Here is a 22,207-nt window from a genome sequence, read left to right on the forward strand (position 1 = left end):
TGTTCTTTCTCTAAGGATTATTACTCATAGTACTTCTATACCTTTCCCATCTGCACCAGTACAGAACATAGAGCTATGTATATCCAGGTAGAAATGTACTTTCTTGGCCATGGGAGAAAGTAAAACAATTATAGTGTGCTTTTTTTTTTGCTTTTTTTTTTTTCCTTCTTTTTCTTATTCATAATACTCAGCAGTTTGCAGGGATAAAAGCACAAACAAATTAGCAAGAATTCCCCTTAAGAAATTAATGAGAAAGGGGCAAAAAGAAACCAGGAAAGAATAATTATGCTTCCGCATTCACATTTTCAGACAGAACAAACTCAGCAACCCCAAAACTTCTTCAGCCTGTAAGTATTGACATGAGCAATAATCTGAGCAAAATCATCTTGTTCTCTCTTTCTCCCACAGTTGAAATCCGTATGGCAAATCACTGCACTAGCCATCAATGAAAAGGAGAGAAAGGAACTGCAATATATAAAGGATGTAGCAAAGAAGAACTAGTTCAGGGGTGAGCGTTAATTCTTGAGACTGATCCTGAGATGGTGAACTTTCAGCTAAGGTCATGTTGTCTTCCACAGGCAGCATATAACTGGAAAATTCTACCATACAAGTTTTTCCGTGGCCAACTATTGACATGTTTTTTTAAAAAAAAATGCTTTTTTTAAAAAGCATAGAAATCTTTACTGAGAGGCACATCTATTTTTGCTACTCATGTAAATATTAATGTGTTTTCCTCCAAAAGTTGCCTACCTTTAGAGTCTATTACCCAAACAATTATGTTTGGACATTCTTGACAAAATTTGCCTTTTCATCTCAAGGCACTATCAAAATATTAAATCTAGTTTCTCAGTATGAGAGTGGAACAGGTCAGGGAGAACTATTGCCCTTTACTAGATGAAATGATAACTGAAAATTCCTCACTGCAGTTTCGTGATTCTCAGTCAGATTAATTTTTAATTCTTTAATTTCATAAAGGGCAAATCTTAAAAGTATTTTTTCCATCTTCTACAATGCATAAAATTTTAAAATGTCATGATCATCGATCAAATAGCCATAATTACACAAGTGTATGACTTCTGCTCCTGGTTCAAATCCAAATAGCTCAGTGCTGAGTAAGTAATGCTCAGATAAAGAGTAGCTGATACCTACTCTTTCAGAAAATAGAGAGCACTGAGTAAAATAGTAATGGTCATGATAGATATCACTAAAAAGAAGCAATATAATTCACATTTAATAACATAAATTTATACAATACATATTATACATACCCTCAAATGCAACAAGAAAACAAATACAGAGACAGACACCTCTTACATGTTTTTGACACATGTACACTACTCTTCTCTTGCAGCATACCAGATCTCCTGCTTAGTTCTACATTTTTTAAGTTGGGTTGTGTCCCTTTACTTGCACTGATCAGAAGCTTTCTTCAGATATCATCTAGTAAGTTTCAGTGGTTCCTTTTGCAGAGCTAGACTTAATTTAAATAAAGTTGGTAGGATCTGGTCCTCAAACTTAGCAATCACAATTATTTCCATTTCTAACAGTAAAGCTTTTAACAACCATATCTGGAGCTCTGTTACTAGCATAATGACATGAGGGACCTGCCACTTCTGTGATTTTAAATCTAGTAAAAACAAATATCTCAGCTACAGTTAAAATAGTAGTTTATCAGATGATAACTAAGTAGCTGAAACTGATACCAAGGAGAAAAGCATGGGTATAATTATTTTTATATACATTTTGTATTTTAGACATTAAAAATTTATAACTTTTTGTACACTGAATCCACTATTGTGAGGAATTTTTCATATTAAATTCTGTTTTATCATTAATAATAAAAATGGTACAATTAATATAATTATCAAAATACATATTACATCATAGATTATAAAGTATTTTATTAATGAAAGTATAATTTAAGTATGTGTTATTGCTACAAATTTAAATTAATATTTAAATTTAAAGAAGTTAATATTACCTTATTGTATAAATATGGAAACATATTTAATGGGCTTTCCAGAAGTCCTACTGAGAGGAGACTGGAAGGAGAATTAAAAAAGGATAATATGACCTCCTTAGAGCTCTGATCTTGTTTTTGACCATCACAGTAAAAGTCAAAAAAATTAATTCTTCACTACAATTTAGTAAGAGACTTTTAAACTACTATGCAACACAAACATATTAATTTTGGTAAACACTTTAGATACTTAAATAATTTATATCTAGTCATCTGTTTTATATCAGAGATAACCTTACAGAGATTTTAGTTAACAAATAGAACATACCAGGTGATATAGTGAATTGGTAGTGGTGTTGGAAGACGTCATGCACAGAGAACCCGAACATGTAGTGAATGGACTTTTGAAAGGATAAAATTTGAAAAAGTTCAGTTCTTCTTAATAGTGTCTTGACATTATCTCTTACACATAGTAGTGAGAAGGACAAATTTGGATTTTTGAAAAACAGCATGTCAACAGCACAAATTACAGCTATGGACTGCTTTTTTGCTTTTTAGTGTTACTGTTCCAGTGCCTTTTCAAAACGGTGTCTCCACCCATTTGAAATCAGCCTTGGCAGTGAAATCAGGTGCATTAAAGAACTAAATACAGAGAACTCACTTTTTTAAAGTCACATCATTTGGAGCAAATCCTTTAAAAGAACTCCACTGACTTTTTTTGTGAGGATCATACCCGTCATCTTTTTCCAGTTTTATGTACTGAAGTCCAACCAGATTAAATCAGATGTGTACTAGCACCCAGAATCATACAACACAAGTCAAAACTACCACTGTATAAAAAAATTCATCACAGTCCTGGAGCTCCTTCCTCAATGCTGGGGTAAGCTTGGAGAAAGCTGGGTTGGTTTAGCTTACTTCAGTATGTGAGCTGCTGTTACTGCCTCTACTCTGATCCAAATGAGGCAGAAAGATGCAGCATGTAGGCAAAGCCACAGGACGGAGGAGGAATCAAGGAATTCTCAGAGGCTTAAAAAAGTCATATCCTAAATTGTTTTAACAGCACTGAACTTTCCACAAAGTGCAATAAAAAAGTGACCCAGAACTCAATTACCTCTTCAGGCACAGAGATCTATTTCTACAAGCACCTCCTCTTTCAAGTCAACCTTGTTAAGACTCCTTATTCCCCAGCATAAAAAGCTTGGGGAAGTTCACCATGATTCCATACATCATCAAGCTGTATTATAATTAAAAAACAGCCGTATGCTGAATTAGCTATTTAATAGCTTTAAATATTGCCCTGTGTTTATGGATGAAAATCATGCAGATTTTTATAAGAAAACGCCAGACTGATAGATTAAATGTCTTACCTGACACAAACTGCTATGGCACAAACCAACTAAAGGCTGTATGTTGTCTTTGTTTTCTGTTCTCTACAGGTTTCAGGAATAATCCAAATGGCTGCTAAGAAATTCCTGAGAGTGGTATCATTTATGCAGTTTGTTACACTGGGCAAAGTTTAACAGGAATCAGCATGGCTTGAACACTGAAAAATAATTAGGAACTACCAGAGCTCTCTTTTTACTATAGCAAGATGCAAACACACCTAGGTCAGTTTTTTCTAAAACATGCCATCATCAAGTGGCTGATGATAAATATTTTCTTTCTATATTATTTTTCACTTCAGGTTCTGTAGGTTACAGAAGCCCTGCTTCAATACGTGGTGAACTGCATGTATGTTTAATCAAAGGCAGACCCTGCTGTTAAGTAACATATGTCTTGATACTTGCCAGTGTACTTGGGTCAAGAGCCTTCTATTTCAATGTGTTCTCCTCCACCAGCTCCCCAAAACAGAATTATATGATCCAAACTTTGTTGTGCTTCAGTTAACAAAGTCATAAATGAGAGTCAATAAAAATAATTCAAACCAACACGAATATAACTACAGGCAGAATGGACTACATGGACTGTCATTTTTGCGGCAAAGCCATTTTTAAACGGGGAATTTAGTCATTTCCTTGTACTGCCTCTAAACAAATACGCAGCACAACAAAAGAGTGAGAAGGAAACATGAGGGCTGAGGGGAAGGAAGAGATAGATGTTCAAGTCGTGACATGACTGTGTTCACCTGCAGGGCAGTTTAATGAGATCCTTACACAATGTGGTGGGTTGACCTAGTCACCAACAAAGCACAAAGCTACATGTTCACTTCCTACCCTGCTGGGTAGAGAATAGGAAGACCAAAAGCGAGAAAACTCATCAGTTAAGTTAAAGACAGTTAACTAAGTAAATGAAAGAGGAAAAAATGATGCAAAAGCAAACACTCACCATCTCCCACAAGGTGACTGATGCCCAACCATTTGCCAAAAAATGGTTACCTTGGAAAACCAAAACCCTCTCAGATTTTATTGCTGACCATGATGTTATATGATATGGGATTCAATATATTGAACCTGAATTCACTCCCTCAGTTTTTGTTTTACCTTCCACTCAGCCCCTCAGTGTGGGGGAAGAGTGGGAAAAAGATAAATCCTCAATGCTGTGCAAGTACTACTCATCAACATCCAAAATACTGATGTGTTATCTGCATGGTTTTAGCCACGGATCCAAATCACAACACCACACAGGATGCTGAGAGGAAAAATAACTCCATGCCAGCCAGCCACCAGAAACACTACTCATTAGGTTCACCACCCTTTCAGTTATTTCAATGCAGATGGATGGCAACATCTTCCTTTGAATCAGGGATCTGATTTTAATTTTCTGGGACATTCTGCTTTCAGCACAGCTGTAGATGTCCCTGTCAGGGTCTGATAAGCTAAATGTAGGAGTATGAAAGACTAGTGCAGGTTTTTATTGCTGGAAAAAGTATTTATGTAATCACAACAGCAGAACACATCTCCAACATCACTTGCACTTAATGCCTGAACTACCAGGTCACCAGATTTGTCTGGGTCTAGCTTGGGACATACACTCATCTTTTCTCAGATTGGTTACACTTACAAAATACAGTCTGTATTGGCTTTGTAATTTTAAATAACTTCATACCTGCAGTGGATGGACAGATAATATTTCCCAGCTGACGTGGAAATATACTTGATCCAGTAGATATCTTGGTGATACAGAGTAGACCACCAAAAAACCTTTTGATCAAATTTCAGCCAGCACTATTATTTCATACCAGCTTATTCTGAATCAGGTGGCTGCAGAATTTTTAATCTGCTACCAGGAATTCTAGAAAAGGGTAAAAAACTCCAAAAATATTGCATTTTATGTTAAGAAACACTTCTTTAGTTTTAGGATTTTAGATATTTTATAGATATGTGAATGTGAAAAAAACCTGCATGCAACAAAAGTGGCGTTTTCATACTATTTGGTTTTATGAATCAAAGAGTGAAATTAGACTTTTTGTCACTCCATGTATTTTAAAAGCTCATCTCATGCCCATTGAATAACTCAGTGTTTCCAGGGGCAGAGATACAAGCACAAGGAAAATAAAACTGGTCTTATCTGGTGACCATGTACAACAGCTTCATCAGCTAGTTTAGCAATAGACTTTCATTTCAAGTATTCTTACTGGTGTAGAATCCACTGTCCCCAGCAAATAAAACATCAGCACTGGAAATTGAAAGAAAGCATAGTCTTGATCAGCCTTCAAGCTTGTGATGCTACAATTATGCTAAACTGTGGTCTCTTAAAACCCTTTTTTCCAAGAGTCCAATCTACTCCCTGTCTTGCTGACTTTTCCTCTCCAAGTCCACTTTGTTATTTTATGTTGCCCACATGCTTCTGTACTGCACAGCAAATGAACCCTGTGTTCTCAAAACCTCCCAGTAAGCTCTGCAGTCTCTAAAAAAAAAAGGTATTTAAAGTAGTGAATCAACAGGGAACATAACAGTGAGAACCTACTTTTCACTGGTGGTTTTAAATTTTCATTGGTATAGATACAGCAAAGCAATGGAAGAAGAAAAAGTAAGTCAGGAGATAACACAGGTCAAAACTTGATTGAAAGTAAGAAAGTGTGTCTGTGATCTTACTTACCTTTAGAAACAGGCTACATTGCTTTGGGACACTTTGCAAAAGAGTTCTGTCTCCATGGTTGTTTTGGGAGAACTAAAGAAGAAAGAAAAAAACACTATATGCCTTCTTTGTTGTCTTTAATTACAAAAAACATTAAAAGATGTGTTTCACAGAAAGTTTCTATCGTGCCTTACACTTTACTTCTTTTCCTTCCTTCTAACAACGTTTCAGGCACTTCCTTCAATGCAGCTACACAAACAATAAAGCAAAGAGCTGCTGAAAAGTAAGATACAAACCAATAAATAAATAAATAAGCAAAGAAACAAACAAATAAATATAGTTTAGATCAGATTGGTCAGATTAGAGAAATTATGGGGCTTGCACTGTGGCTTCATAAACTGTAAAACTAGAGATAATAAGAAAGTGCAACTGAGTGTGGGGAGGAAGAAGAAGGATTCGAGTCCATCCTCCCTGACACTTTTTCCACAGTAATCCACAGACAGATCAGATCAAGCCTATTGTTAAACCCCAGAATAAACATATTTTAGCCTGGTTTTGCTAGTGACCTCCTCAGAGCACTAAGGACCTACAAATTATGCTGTTCAAGAACACAGTTTTGGTCTTCCGTGAAAGGACTTTTCTTTTGACAAGGGAAGAGCTACCAATGTCATCTATCATAGTCCCCCACAACATCCTTCTCTCTACATTGGAGAGATATGGATTTGGTGAGTGGACTGTTGAGTGCATGAAAAATTGGTTGGATGGCCGCACCCAGACGGTAGTGGTCAATGGCTCAATGTCCAGATGGAGATTGGTGTCAAGTGGTGTCCCTCAGGGGTCTGTATTGGGACCAGTCCTCTTTAATGTCTTCATCAATGACATAGTGGGATCGAGTACACCCTCAGCAAGGTTGCAAATGACACCAAGCTGAGTGGTGCAGTTGACAGGCCTGAGGGACAGGATGCCATCCAGAGGGACCTGGACAAGCTCAAGTCATAGGCCCAGGTAAACCTCATGAGGTTCAACAAGGCCAAATGTGGGATATTGCATCTGGATCACAGCAAGCCTCGGTATCAGTACAGGCTGGGAGACGAAGGGACTGAGAGCAGCCCTGCTGAGAAGGACTTGCGGGTACTGGTGCATGAAAAGCTGGACATGAGCCAGCAGTGTGCGCTCACAGTCCAGTAGGCCAACCGTATCCTGGTTTCAGAGTTTAACTCTGAAAATTATTTCTGAAAATAAATATAAAATATTGAAATATTTCCTAATAAATAAAATCTTTCTAAATCAATGTGCACATTCTACTTTTGAGAGAATAGGAAGGTTTTTTTCTTTGTTTTAAAATGACCCGATCTACACATACAGGTAAATAAACAGGCTCCCTAAAATCAGTTTTAATGGATTAGAATGGACCTACATTTGGACATTTATGGAATGAAAGTGAATAACATTAATTTGGTTTAGGTCAATAATAAATGTATTATCACTAGTTTTAGGCATCTAATTTGGTTGTCTAATTGAGTCCAAAACTCTATATAGTTAATAGAAAAAACAACTCTCCTCTCCAGGTGCTCTGATGATCTGCCTTCAGAGAACCCTCTGTGGAATGAGATTGTTCCTGATACTGGTTTCTAATACTTTTTCTAATGCTTATCATTTTTTTTTGGAGTGATAATAAGTTTTGAATTTTTAACATAAATAGAAAAATTTGACTGAGCATAGAGAATAAACTGTCACTGCCATTTAATGTTCAGTTAATATGGTCATATTCAATACTGCAAGGGTTTTCATCCCTCCTTGCTTGTAGGTCTTTCTGAGAGAGATGACTTGATCATGCTTTTCGTTAGTTACTACTTAAAAGAATATTAATCTTCCCATACAGAATACACTGATGTATGTGTTCAGTATTGGATATCAGGGATCTTGGTGTTTGGGGGTTTTTAATTGTATATTTTTATGTATTTTATGGAAAATATATTACTGAGGGGAAAATATACTAAAATTCATAAAAGAATAACAGGCATTTTTCATGGAACAAGTTAATTTATTTAAGAATATGGTGAAAAGGTGTGAAGGAAATTTAGATTCTAATGCTGCAGTCCTTATAGAAATGATCCTTTTTGCTTTATGCTAGTTACATCAAGAAAGAAGGAACATCCAGATTGAAACTGATGGAGTTGTTTAACTTCAGTCCAACAGAGCAAGCTGTAAAGCTTGAGAACTTAATTCCAGAAAATTTCCTTGGTAAATCCTGAATTATTTTATATTAATCTTGCCTTATCTATAACTTGTGGAAACTTAGGGGACTGAGGGAAGCCACATAGAGAGAAAAGCCTTATGTTCAAAGAATAAAAATATCTTTCATTTGTTCAAGTATAGTGACTCCCTGAAAGGAAAGGACATACCAACTACATTAAATCTAAACAAATTAAATACTAAATGGAGCTGGCTTTGTGTCAAACTCTTTGGAAACAGCACAACTGAAATGTCTCTGCCACCCTTTACCACATTGATATGGTTATTTTTCTTCAAAGCAGGCATAACCAATTAATTCTATTGCCATATTTTCTAAAGAAAATTTTGGAGGGATTTTTTTTCTTTTTTTGAGAAATTGTTTTCTACCTGATGCTAATAGAAAGAGAATAAATATATAACCTTCTCAGTAATTCTTATCTCCTTTAGGCAAAAACTAATGTTTACTGGGAGAGGGGAGGAATCAGGATTATTTCTTCTGTAAGCATACATAATTATTCATAAGACTGAGATTTTCTTGGATGAAATTTTAAAATTTTCTATGAATAAAATATGTATGCATGCTCTTTGACATTAAAAAGACATCGCAGTACATAAAAATCAATATAGTACTAGCAATTTGTTCTCTGCAAAACAATACTTTCATGTCAAATGATTTCTTATCTACTGAAACATGATTATTATATAATGTACCAAAGAAAAAACAGCACTTCCACCTCATAAAAGCTGTGTAAACAGGATGCTGTAGGAAAAAAGACCTTGAAATTAAGTGGTAAATTAACCTCAAATGATTAAATTATTGCCTTGAATCCACCATTGATGAAAAAGAAAATTATGTTATTGTCACAGAGGAGAAAAAGCTGAGAGCTTGCTTTGACTGAAAACTCTATATAATTACCACCTTGCAAATTAATATTGTGCACTTTGCTACTGAATCTTAACCCAAAAGCTCAGCATTTCTCAAATCTTCATTGGAAGTTGTTCAGAGGTGGATTGATATTTTCTACCACCAGGTACCCTTAAAAATTTTTGTCTATTCTTGACAGACTTCTTGAAGCCTACACAGGAGCACCAATAGGCAAAGATGTATGCAAAACTCATTCATGTGCCCTAACCTTGACATTTTACAGCTGATACAGTATCAATGACTTTTTTTCTCTGAAATCAGAAGATGCTCCAGTAAAAAAACAGTTTTTCTTCTCAAACTACTGCATGACAAAGCAGTATGTTCTTTCCAGAGCTGCCTTCTCAACTGCTGCTGCATCCTAAACCTGCCACTTCCAAGGATTAACAGAATAGTGAAAAACAATCCATACATACAGACTTCAGGTCAAAGTTTCTACAAAGGAGGTGGTTCAATATACATTGGTTCTTCAGGAAGGAGCCAACCCTTAAGACAGGCCGAATAATAATTTCAGTAATAATAAAAATTTAAAAATACACTTATGTCTGTAAAGGCTTGAAATTTGCGCTTAAATCTGAGCTTTCTTAAAGTGTGAGTGTTTAATGAGGATAATGAGAAAATCTTAGGAAAGTGGGCAAAACTTGAGTACAATATTCCAAAACTCTTTCCATATATATATATATATATAAACTATTTAGAAATACGTACTTTATATTTAAGTTTGAAACTTATTCCCTCAAAACTGAGCAACCATCTCCATTACTCATTACAAGTGTAAACAAAACATTTTTGTATAACACAGTCTACTCAATTCTAAGGTTCTCCCATGAAGAAAAACTTCATCTATTTATGAAAAAAATTAATCAGAAGCATAAGTAATAGATAGAACCTGCAGATAAATCAGTTTTTCAGGAGCTTCTTTCAGTCCTAAGTCCTTTCTGAATAATGAGAGAAATAGAAGGTGGTTTTCATCTTGCAAGTAGAAAACATACTGGTGACAATCTCCAGGAATTAGTTTGGACAATATTGTATCTCTATATCACAGAATCACAGAATCACAGAATCACTAGGTTGGAAAGGACCTTTAAGATCATCAAGTCCAACCATTAATCCAGAACCACCATGTCCCCTAAACCATGTCCTGAAGCGCCACATCCAAACGTTTTTTGAACACTTCCAGGGATGGCGACTCCACCACCTCCCTGGGCAGCCTGTTCCAATGCCTGACCACCCTCTCAGTGAAGAAATTTTTCCTAATATCCAATCTAAACCTCCCCTGGCGCAACTTCAGGCCATTTCCTCTTGTCCTATCACTAGTTACTTGGGAGAAGAGACCAACACCCTCATCGCCACAACCCCCTTTCAGGTAGTTGTAGAGAGCGATAAGGTCTCCCCTCAGCCTCCTCTTCTCCAGACTGAACAACCCCAGTTCCCTCAGCCGCTCCTCATAAGACTTGTGCTCCAGACCCCTCACCAGCTTCGTTGCCCTTCTCTGGACACGCTCCAGCACCTCAACATCCTTCTTGTAGTGAGGGCCCAAAACTGAACACAGTATTCAAGGTGCGGCCTCACCAGTGCCGAGTACAGGGGCACAATCACTTCCCTACTCCTGCTGGCCACACTATTCCTGATACAGGCCAGGACGCTGTTGGCCTTCTTGGCCACCTGGGCACACTGCCGGCTCATATTCAGCCGGCTGTCAACCAGCACCCCCAGGTCCCTTTCCGCCGGGCTGCTCTCCAGCCGCTCCTCCCCAAGCCTGTAGTGTTGCATGGGGTTGTTGTGGCCAAAGTGCAGGACCCTGCACTTGGCCTTATTAAACCTCATACAGTTGGCCTCTGCCCATCGATCCAGCCTGTCCAGATCCCTCTGCAGAGCCCTCCTACCCTCCAGCAGATCAACACTCCCACTCAGCTTGGTGTCATCTGCAAACTTACTGAGGGAGCACTCAATTCCCTCATCCAGATCATCTATAAAGATATTGAACAAGACCGGCCCCAGAACCGAGCCCTGGGGAACACCACTCGTGACCGGCCGCCAGCCGGATTTAACGCCATTCACCACAACTCTCTGGGCTCGGCCATCCAGCCAGTTCCTCACCCAGCGAAGAGTAAACTTGTCAGTTTACTGACATAATCAGGCCCAACTCTGTTACAGCAGTTTTTAGCTACTATACATCTCTATCCCATTAATGTTACTGTGATGCTTTCAAATGGAAGAGTTTACAAAAGCTAAAAAAAAAAGTAACCATGACTTTACATCTAACACACTCCTTGGTAATGCTGTTGCTTTGAGCCTAGTATGAAACTGGAAAACGTCTTGTAAAAAGGCAACAGTTTCCCCATAATATCCCAGTCTCGATATCTCAGGTCCAAGGTACTGAAAGCAACAAAAGCTAGAGTGTGTTGGAAAATCACATTTAACAGATAAATTTTTGCAAATAATATTTCCATGAAGGCCAGCTGAATTACCAATACACAATCACTGTAATTCTGAGACGTCTGCTTGGCTCAGCAGTTTTACTACACAGATCAATTTTGCATTATCTCCTTCTGGCTGTGAGTGACTGTGAGTGCTCGTAGAGGGAGGTCATAAAACATTTATAGGCCTAAGAATGTAAATTGCAGCAAAGACTGAACCCTCAATCTGTGGACAGACCCGTGAAGAAGGTTTTTCTGAGAAATCTGCAGTAATCATTTGCTCTGTCTCATATCCCATAAAATTTTCATTCTAATTTCCTTTACAGAGTTTGCCTTTTGATTAGTATTTGGGTTTCTAATATATAACGTTAAATGCCACATATACTAAAAATAGTATGCATTAATATTTATTGTTTATTATTAATCTCTTATGTACCAAAATGGGAGAAAAATAAAAAATGTTCCTGTTATACTCTAGGTGATAAAACCGACAGTTCAAGAAAAGCTGAAAGATGGCATTGACAAAACAGTTCATAAACTTTGCAACACAAGGAGTGGCTTCTTTCATATCAAATAAGAATAGAAAGATAGTTTATTTAGTTTTATTTCATATGTCTTTCTTGAGTGACAAAGTTTTGCAACTTCTCCCTCAATATTCTGTCATCAAAATCAAATAATCTTCTCAGTTAAGCATGCTATGGTCATTGAGCTCCTAATTAAGAAGTCCATTTGAGGCGTCGTACCTCACAATATAGACACACAAGCTTTCTTGAAAAAGCCTGCAGTATGAAAATGATACAAAGATTTAAGTTCTGAAGCATGCAGGAATTCAGTAATAAGAAAACCACAGACTTCTCAAACTATTTGTGCATGTACATCTTTCACGATTTTTGGAATGGCTCACCAATCATAAAATCATAGAATCATTTAGGTTGGAAAAGATGTTTAAGATCATCAAGTCTAACCGTTAACCTAACACTACCAAGTCCACCACTAAACCATGTCCCTAAGCACCACAGCCACACATATTTTAAATACCTCCAGGGATGGTGACTCAACCAATTCCCTGGACAGCCTGGTCCAGTGCTTGATAACCCTTTTGGTGAAGAAATTTTTCTTAATATCCAGTCTATGTGTCCCCTGGCACAGCTTGAAGCCACTTCCTCTTGTGCTATCTCTAGTTATTTGGGAGAAGAGAACAACACCCACCTCAATACAACCTCCTTTCAGGTAGCGGCAGAGAATGATAAGGTCTCCCCTCAGCCTCCTTTTCTCCAGGCTAAACAAGTCCAGTTCTCTCAGCCGCTGCTTTCAAGACTTGCGCTCTAAACCTTTCACCAACTTCGTTGCCCTTCTCTGCACACACTCCAGGACCTCAATGTCCTTGTTGTAGTGAGGGGCCCAAAACTGGACACAGTATTCAAGGTGCGGCCTCACCAGTGCCAAGTACAAAGGGAAAATCACTTCCCTGCTCCTGCTGGCCACACTATTTCTGTTACAGGCCAGTATGCTGTTGACCTTCTTGGCTATCTGGGAACACTGCTGGCTTATATTCAGCTGGCTGTAGACCACCAACCCCAGGTCCTTTTCCACCAAGCAGAGTTCCAGCCACTCTTCCCTAAACCTGTAGCATTGCATGACGTTGTTGTGACCCAGCTGCAGAACCCAGCACTTAGTCTTGTTGAACCTCATACAGTTGACCTCTGCCCATCAATCCAGCCTGTCCAGATCTGTCTGCAGAGCCTTCCTACCCTCAAGGAGATCAACTCCCACCCAGTTTGGTGTCATCTGCAAAATTACTAAGGGTGCACTCAATCCCCTTGTCCAAATAATTCACAAAGTTATCACACACAACTGGCCCCACTACTGAGCCCTGGGGAACACCAATTGTAACTGGCCGCCAACTGGATTTAACTCAATTCACAACAATGCTTTGGACCTGGCCATTCAGACAGTTTTTACCCAGTGAAGAGTACTTGCATCCAAGCTGTTAGCAGCCAGTTTATCCAGGAGAATGCTTTGGGAAACAGTGTCAAAGGCTTTACTAAAATCTAGGTAGATGACATCCACAGCCTTTCCCCCTCCACTAACCTTCAAAGGAGATCAGGTTAGTCAAGTAGGACCTGCCTAAACCCATGATGACTGATCATCTGGTTGTTCTGCATGACCTGTGTGATGGCACTCAAGATGACGTGGTCCAGAACCTTCCCCCGTGCCAAGGTCAGACTGACAGGCCTGTAGTTCCCCAGATCCTCCTTCTGTCCCTTCTTGTATATCGGCATTACATTTGCTAACCTTCAGTCAACTGGGATCTCCCCTGTAAACCAGGACTGCTGATAAATGATTGATAGTGGCTTGGTGAGCACTTCCACCAGCTCCCTCACTACCCTTGGGTGGATCCTATCTGACCCCATGGACTTGTGTGTGTCTAAGTGGTGTAGCTGGTTGCTAACAGTTTCCGCTTGGATTATAGGGACATCATTCTGCTCCCCATATCTCTCTTCCAGCTTACGGGGCTGGTTATGCAGAGATCAACTGGTCTTACTATTAAAGACTGAGGCAAAGAAGGTATTAAGTACCTCAGCTTTTTCGACATTCCTTGTTGCTATGTTTCCCCCCACAACCAATAAGGATGGAGATTGTCTTTAGCCCTCCTTCTGTTGCTAATGCTAATGGAATGCGACATGGAAAAAAATGGAAACATTGTTTTATTGTCTTTTAATAAAAGGGGTAAACTTGGCTGGATAGGGACAAGTATGCCTTCTGGCAATCACTAAAAATGAGTGTGTCCATTGATCACTACAACAATGGTGAAACTACTCTATTAAAAAGTGAGAACCAAGGAGAAAATACACCACGGAATAATTATACAAAGACAGTGTTTAGCCATAATGGCGCAGCAGGCTGCAGGTGTTGTCCATATCACACAACTTCTGCTATGAAAAAATATGAAATAAGGTAAATAAAAAAGTCAATAGTGCTGATAAATGGAATCAGGAGAACTTCAAATGCAATATACATATTTATTTATGACAAAGGATTGATATCTGTATCTACATCTGACAGCTGAGTAGTCTGCCCTACTTTAGCCCTGCTTCTATCTCCTCTCCCACAATTGTTAGAAAACTATGCTATTAATTAAAAAAAAACTAGAAAAGTACTAAACTTGAATCTAATAAGAATCAAATGACTGAACAGCAGACCAAAATCCTATGCATATATGGCAAGGTGTTTTTTAGAAGCTTTTGGTGTTAGAGCATCACAGAGTAGTTGAGCTAGGAAGCGATGTTTTGAGATTGTCAAGTACAACCCATATGCTCTTTTTCATACACCGAATTGTAGCTGGAATTTCCTTCTTCATCAGTACCTTAGCTGTTCCTTTCAATCCAGCTTATGAAAAGCAAACAGTACACTCTCATAATCAAGTGCACTGGATTCAGTATAAAAAGAATTAGCAATATACTATTCTGTTTGAGTGACATTTATTAAGCTCTGAAGGTCTCATCTGAACATCAGTGAATGTCATATGCTGATTTTACAATATTTACTTCTTCTATACTTTGTAGGTTGAAATGGCATTTATATGTCTTGCATTTCTATGATAATGAAAATTGAAATCTAATATCCACAATGCCTGGTGTTTTCCACAGCCACTCAATAAAATCAGGACCTTTAACCACAACTTGACTTTGTCTTTAGAAATGACAGATGAAACTTTTAACATCTGGGCAGGTCAGGTACTGGAAAATATATATGAATGCATAAATGTAGGAGCCAGAATGTTTCTCTCCCCACCATTACCAATGATTTTTGTTTTCTTTCAAATTTGCAAGTAATTTAATCTTATCTGCATAATGGGAATAACAGCTATTTGACAGGGTGCTCAATCACAGATTCTATTCTTGGATGCCTGGGGACACAAGGTAGCAATTACACACCTTTCTTCTTCTGTCACCTCCTGTCTGTTGTGTCAGTTACTATCTCCAGCTCAGCTCCCTAACTCTGTCATCCCAGTCCTGGTTCTCGCTTTCACTAGTGTTACACTGTAATTCCAGTCTTTCCTTGTTGCTGAGCTCTTCACCTCGGTATCTGACCTTGCTAAGCTCTTTCCAAGGTGTCATCAGTTATTTTCCTTTCTGCACCCTGGTAACCTCTATGGGAGGTTAGGTCTATGGGAGCTGTGATAGCAGGACTCTGGAACGTAGAGGGAAGATAATTTCACTGGTCTCTCTTTCAGTACCTTGTACTACTCCAATCACTTACTGCAAGAAGAAGAAAATATAACAAAAGCTTTACTCAAACCTAAAATCCTGGGCTGGAACATGTACAGAACAGACCAACTTTCGCAAGCTTAAATGCCACACTCTCAAATTAAAGTCTTCATGAATCATGTGAAAAACTGGGGGTTTTCATTTTTTCCTAAAGCATATAATTTGGCCAAATTATAATGATTTAAAGCATTTTCAGGTGGAAGACAAACATAAAAAACAAAAAAAGCTCTCCAGCCATCAGGCCAATGCAATATCCTTGACAACTTTCAAGACTCTTGCCAGACAGGGTAAAGAATTTCTTAGCAAAAATTAAATGTTTTTAAATTTATTTTATGGACAAATGACAATATTTTCCCCTGTCTCTTCTGACAAATAGGTTGTTGTTCCCAACATTGTCACTTAAATTTGGCCTGAGAGAAACACATCATCTAAATCAAACATTCACAAAGTTACACAAAACTTAAAAAGGGTAGTTCAAATGTTAAGTGTCCCATAAGAGGTAAGGTTATTATCCAAACCGCCCATAAAAATGTTGGGTCATACTCCACAGATCCCAATTTCCTGTAAGATGAGAAGTGTACTCTACAAATGTCTGTGAGTGAGTTTTAGCACTTTTCAATATTAAACCATTAATTCTTTTTGATTGTATAATGAGAACAGAAAGATAACAGTGTGGAACTACCATAGTATTTTTGAAAAAAAATCTGGAGCTAATCAAATGAGTAAAGCTTCCATACTTCCCCATTCTGATCCTGAAGACTGGAGTCTTCAGGACAAAAAAAAAAGTTTATGCCTGTCTCATTAGTAATGGTACTCTCTGCAAGACCTGATTTTGGACCATGGCAGCAAGTCATTCAAATTCTGTCCTAATGTTTTTTTGGTTAAAACTACCATTCATCTAAAGCATTCAAGATTATAATTAATCTCTACAATCAACTTTGATAGATTGTTCCACCTCTAAGTGTATCCCCCACTTGTTCTTCATTGAGAGGTGTAGGCCTTTTCTTTTCTCCCCTTCCGAATTATTTCCATACTCTGTCAAAAACTAGCTAGTAGAAGCATGGCTATACATGCTTATAACAAACCGAACCAGACCATCATATTTCAGTGCTTTGAGATGAATCATGAAGGGCCTGTAACTCTCAGTATCAGGACAGAATTTCTCAGAAAGGTTGTACAAAGTCCCATGGTGTGGCAACTTTAGTTCCAGACAGTTTTGCTCCAGAAAATCAAGAATAATAATTTATAATAGTCTGTTTAGGATTGCTTTGGTCAGGGTGAGTATCATACTAGTGTTTCTGCATCCTTGGTGCCAGATATGATATTCTAGCAAGGATGGAGTTGGAGTATTATGCATTTGTAGCCTTTGTATTAGGGAGTGTCTTTCAATGAGGTTAAGGCAGAAAATGAATGCCCAGACTTAGGAACAGCGGCTAATTTTGCTTAATTTTCATTTCTGAACTGAACTTTCCAAGAGCTTTGGATACTTCAAAGATACTGTCTGCTGCTTGATCTACTGTTATACAGTCACATCAACATTAACATCTAGTTCTTCAGCTGCACCAGTGAAATCCGCAACACCACTGTTAATTCACACATGGAAATTTCAGTACAATGGGTGAGCCAAAGAAAGATGTCACAGAATCACAGAATCACTAAAGTTGGAAAGGACCTTCAAGATCATCAAGTCCAACCATTAACCCAATGCCACTATGTTCCCTAAATCATGTCCTGAAGCACCACATCCACACATTTTTTGAATACTTCCCGAGATGGTGACTCCACCACCTCCCTGGGCAGCCTCTTCCAATGTTTGACCACTCAAAAAAGACATTTTTCCTAATATCCAATCTAACCCTCCCCTGGTGCAACTTGAGGCCATTTCCTCTCATCCTGTCACTAGTTACTTGGGAGAAGGGACTAACACTCACGTTGTCACAACCCCCTTTCAGGTAGTTGAAGAGAGCGATAAGGTCTCCCCTCAGCCTCCTCTTCTCCAGACTGAACAACCCCAGTTCCCTCAGCCGCTGCTTTCAAGACTTGTGCTCCAGACCCCTCACCAGCTTCGTTGCCCTTCTCTGGACATGTTCATGCACCTCAGCATCCTTCTTGTAGTGAGGGGCCCAAAACTGAACACAGGATTCAAGGTGCGGCCTCACCAGTGCCAAGTACAAAGGGAAAATCACTTCCCTACTCCTGCGGGCCACACTATTCCTGATACAGGCCAGGACGCTGTTGGCCTTCTTGGCCACCTGGGCACACTGCTGGCTCATCTTCAGCCGGCTGTCAACCAGCACCCCCAAGTCCTTTTCTGCCAGGCAGCTCTCCAGCCACTCCTCCCTAAGCCTGTAGCGTTGCATGGGGCTGTTGTGGCCAAAGTGCAGCACCTGGCACTTGGCCTTATTAAACCTCACACAGTTGACCTCTGCCCATCGATCCAGCCTGTCCAGATCCCTCTGCAGAGCCCTTCTACCCTCCAGCAGATCAACACTCCCACCCAACTTGGTGTTGTCTTGCAAACTTACTGAGGGAGTACTCGATCCCCTCATCCAGGTCATTTATAAAGATATTGAACAAGACCGGCCCCAGAACCAAGCCCTGGGGAACACCACTTGTGACCGGCCGCCAGCCGGATTTAATGCTGTTCACCACAACTCTCTGGGCTCGGCCGTCCACTTTACCCAGTGAAGAGTAAACCCGTCTAAGCCACGAGCCGCCTCTTTCTCCAGGAGAATGCTGTTGGAGACGCTGTTACAGGCTTTACTAAAGTCCAGGTAGACAACATCCACAGCCTTCCCCTCATCCACTAGGCGGGTCACCTGGTCATAGAAGAAGATCAGGTTGGTCAAGCAGGACCTGCCTTTCATGAACCCGTGCTGGCTGGGCCTGATCCCTTGGTTGTCCTGCACATGCCCTGTGAGCACTCTCAAGACCAACCGCTCCATAATCTTCCCTGGTACAGAGGTCAGGCTGACAGGATCCCAGGATCCTCCTTCTGGCCTTTCTTGTAGATGGGTGTCACATTGGCAAGCCTCCAGTCTTGTGGGACCTCCTCTGTTAACCAAGACTGCTGATAAATGATGGAGAGTGGCTTGGCAAGCTCCTCCACCAGCTCCCTCAGCACTCTTGGCTGGATCCCATCTGGCCCCATAGACTTGTTGGTGTCCAGGTGACTTAACAGGTCCTTAACTGCTTCCTGCTGGATTATGGGTGGGTTATTGTGCTCTCCATCCCCGTCTTCCAGCTCATGGGGCTAAACACCCTGTGGATACTTGGTCTGGCTATTAAAGACTGAGGCAAAGAAGGCATTCAGTACCTCAACCTTGTCCTCATCCTTGGAGACAATGTTCCTCCCTGCATCCAATAAAGGATGGAGATTCTCCTTGGCTCTCTTTTTGTTGTTGTTATATTTGTAGAAGCATTTTTTATTATCCTTTACGACTGTGGCCAGACTGAGCTCTAGCTGGGCTTTTGCCATTCTAATTTTGTCCCTGCTTGACCTAACGAGATCCCTGTACTCTTCGTGAGTCGCCTACCCCTTCTTCCAGAAGTGATAAACTCTCCTCTTTTCCCTGAGTCCCAGCAAAATCTCCCTGTTCAGCCAGGCCGGTCGCCTTCCCCGCCAGCTCTTCTTACGGCACATGGGGACCGCCTGCTCTTCCGCCTTTAAGATTTCCTTCTTGAAGACTGTCCAGCCTTCCTGGACCCCTTTGTCCTTCAGGACGGTCTCCCAAGGAACTCTCTCAACCAGTGATCTGAACAGGCCAAAGTCTGCCCTCCGGAAGTCCATGGTAGCAGTTTTGCTGACCCCTCTCCTTACTTCACTCAGAATTGAGAATTCTATCATGTCATGGTCGCTAAGCCTAAGGCAGCCTCTGACCATCATATCTCCCACCAGTTCTTCTCTGTTTGTAAACAGGTCCAGTAAGGCACCTCCCCTGGTGGGCTCACTCACCAGCTGTGTGGGGAGGTTATCCTCCACACACTCCAGGAACCTCCTAGACTGTTTCCTCTCTGCTGTGTTATACTTCCAGCAGTTTCTGGAAAATTGAAGTCCCCTACAAGAACAAGGGCCAGCGAATGTGAGTCTTCTGCCAGTCACTTACAGAATGTCTCATCTGTCTCTTCATCCTGGTTGGGTGGTCTGTAACAGACTCCCAGCAGGATATCTGCCTCATTGGCCTTCCCCCTCATCCTTACCCACAAGCACTTGACTAGGTCTTCACAATCATTGATTTCTATACAATCAAAACACTCCCTAACATACTCTGTGGCTCTTCATGAGCCTAAGAACATGCAGCCCCACATGATAACACAGAAATAACTTTTGGCTCTGATTTTGAAGAGGGTACCCAAAGTCTTTGGTAATTCAATAGAAAAAGAAAGGTAAAAGAATGAATGGTGACTCATTAAACTACTATTTCAATAATTTGAACGAGCAGAGAGCAATTATATTTTGACAGAGAGTTGAGGAACAGAAGTATCTCTTCACACAGAATTCAAGCTTTTTTATTTGCTGAACAAATCTAAATTAACCCAGTCTTGCTCCTTTTAGAAATTATCAAAGAATATTGAGTCAACCATGACTTTTCCTGTGGAGAGGGAAAAAAGAAGATATTGTGGAAATATTTTATAAACAGTTGCAAGGACTGGCAAATAAGTTGAAACCTGAATGAGGTTTCATTGTCATTGTTTATACTGCCTTTTAACTACTTCATTATAATTGCAATATGCAAACATAATTATTCCATGGGATTTTTATAAACACCATATTATGTTTTCCCTTCCCCTAGTTTAACTGTGTGTTACTTCTAATTTTTCTGAAAAACTCTTGTCTGATATGATTTTACCTCCATTTTTCTTTGTGTTTTTAGAGAATGTTTTCTGTTAGCTCTCTTCCTTTCTTTTTTTTTCAACCAAAATACATGATATAATGCAACATCAAACACCTGTTTTGGTGAAATCTACAAGTAGTTCAAAATGGAAGACTAGTTTTTGCTTTTCCTTTAACTATCCACAAGTAAATGGGTTATTTGTCTTCCATTTAGTCAGTCTGATATTTTTCTATTTCACAGTGTGCTCTCTTTTTTGTGTGTTAGTTTTTACATGACTTGTGTGTTTTTGTTGGATTATTATGCTGTGACTTTGTCTAATTCAGTATTTTATGACATAAAATATAATGAGATACCATAGTGACAACAAAAAAGAACTTTTTAAAACAGATAATAAGAAAACCCCAAACTGTAATTTGTGTTTCTTTTAACTGTATTCTTTGGAGGCTAAACAAGAAACTGAGTGTTATAAATTCTCTTCTTGAAAATCCTTCCACAGGACCCATCTCCAAACTTTTTTGTTTACTCTTCTGAACCAGAGAATGCATGAAGTGAACAGGAGAATCGTATGTCCTATGAATTCCACTAATTTAGCTTGTATATTTCTAAGATTAAAATATTCTTAACATTTTATATCTGGGTTATTTATGTACATATGCTATGCTAATTTTGTTTCTGAAGCAATGACCCTGACAGTAGGGGTATTCTCATAGCTGAGTAATGGTTGATTGGGTGAGAGGATGGCCATCTGTCTAGTGACTCTGACTCAGTATCTTGTGTCTATTATTTTCCTGTGCTTCAGAGAGGATGGGAGGAACTTACTTCCTTAGTTGTTCACTGAATTTTCATCTAGAAACCCTATTGAATTCAAAATGGTCACATGATTCTTGAGTTACCTGTTATGTGGATAATGCACACTGTAGTGCAACTAACAAGTATAAAGGTATCAGTGTAAGCAAGAAAATAAATTTGTTATCTGAAGTTCAAATGGTGTGGGCATGGAAGCTCTTAAAGCAAAATTAGAGGGAAAAAAAAAACCCTTAATGATTATAATTAATTACTGCAATAAATGCTTTATCTGAGAGAAAAAGGTCAAAAGACTTACTTAGCATGTAAGAAGAGAAAAAAATCACCCAGTGTAAAGCCAACTATTTTCCTACTTGCACTTGCATATACTGTTCAGGAGTATACCTCATAAGCATGTCACTTTTTCATACATAATGGGTTTCACCCTGCATGCCTCAAATTTCATAGCCGGTCTTGTCAGTAGTCTAAGCAAATAAAACTCAAGTTCATATCTGATATCACACACCTTGGGTGATGTTACTTGGGATTCATGAAATACTATACTGGAGCAGATCTGCTTACCATTAAACAAGGTTATATACCTTTGACAATAGATTCTGCTCCTTGTTCTGTAATGCACCAGGTCATTATAGAAAAGAAGACAAGGCATTTCTTTCCTCTTTTATAACTTTCTTCTGGAAACCTGAGCTACAGTGATAGTATCTGCTTTCATTAGTTTGATTTAGCATAATGACACATGCAAA

This window comes from Phaethon aethereus (genome assembly GCF_964289735.1).
Source record: "Phaethon aethereus genome assembly, chromosome: Z".
NCBI lineage: Eukaryota > Metazoa > Chordata > Aves > Phaethontiformes > Phaethontidae > Phaethon > Phaethon aethereus.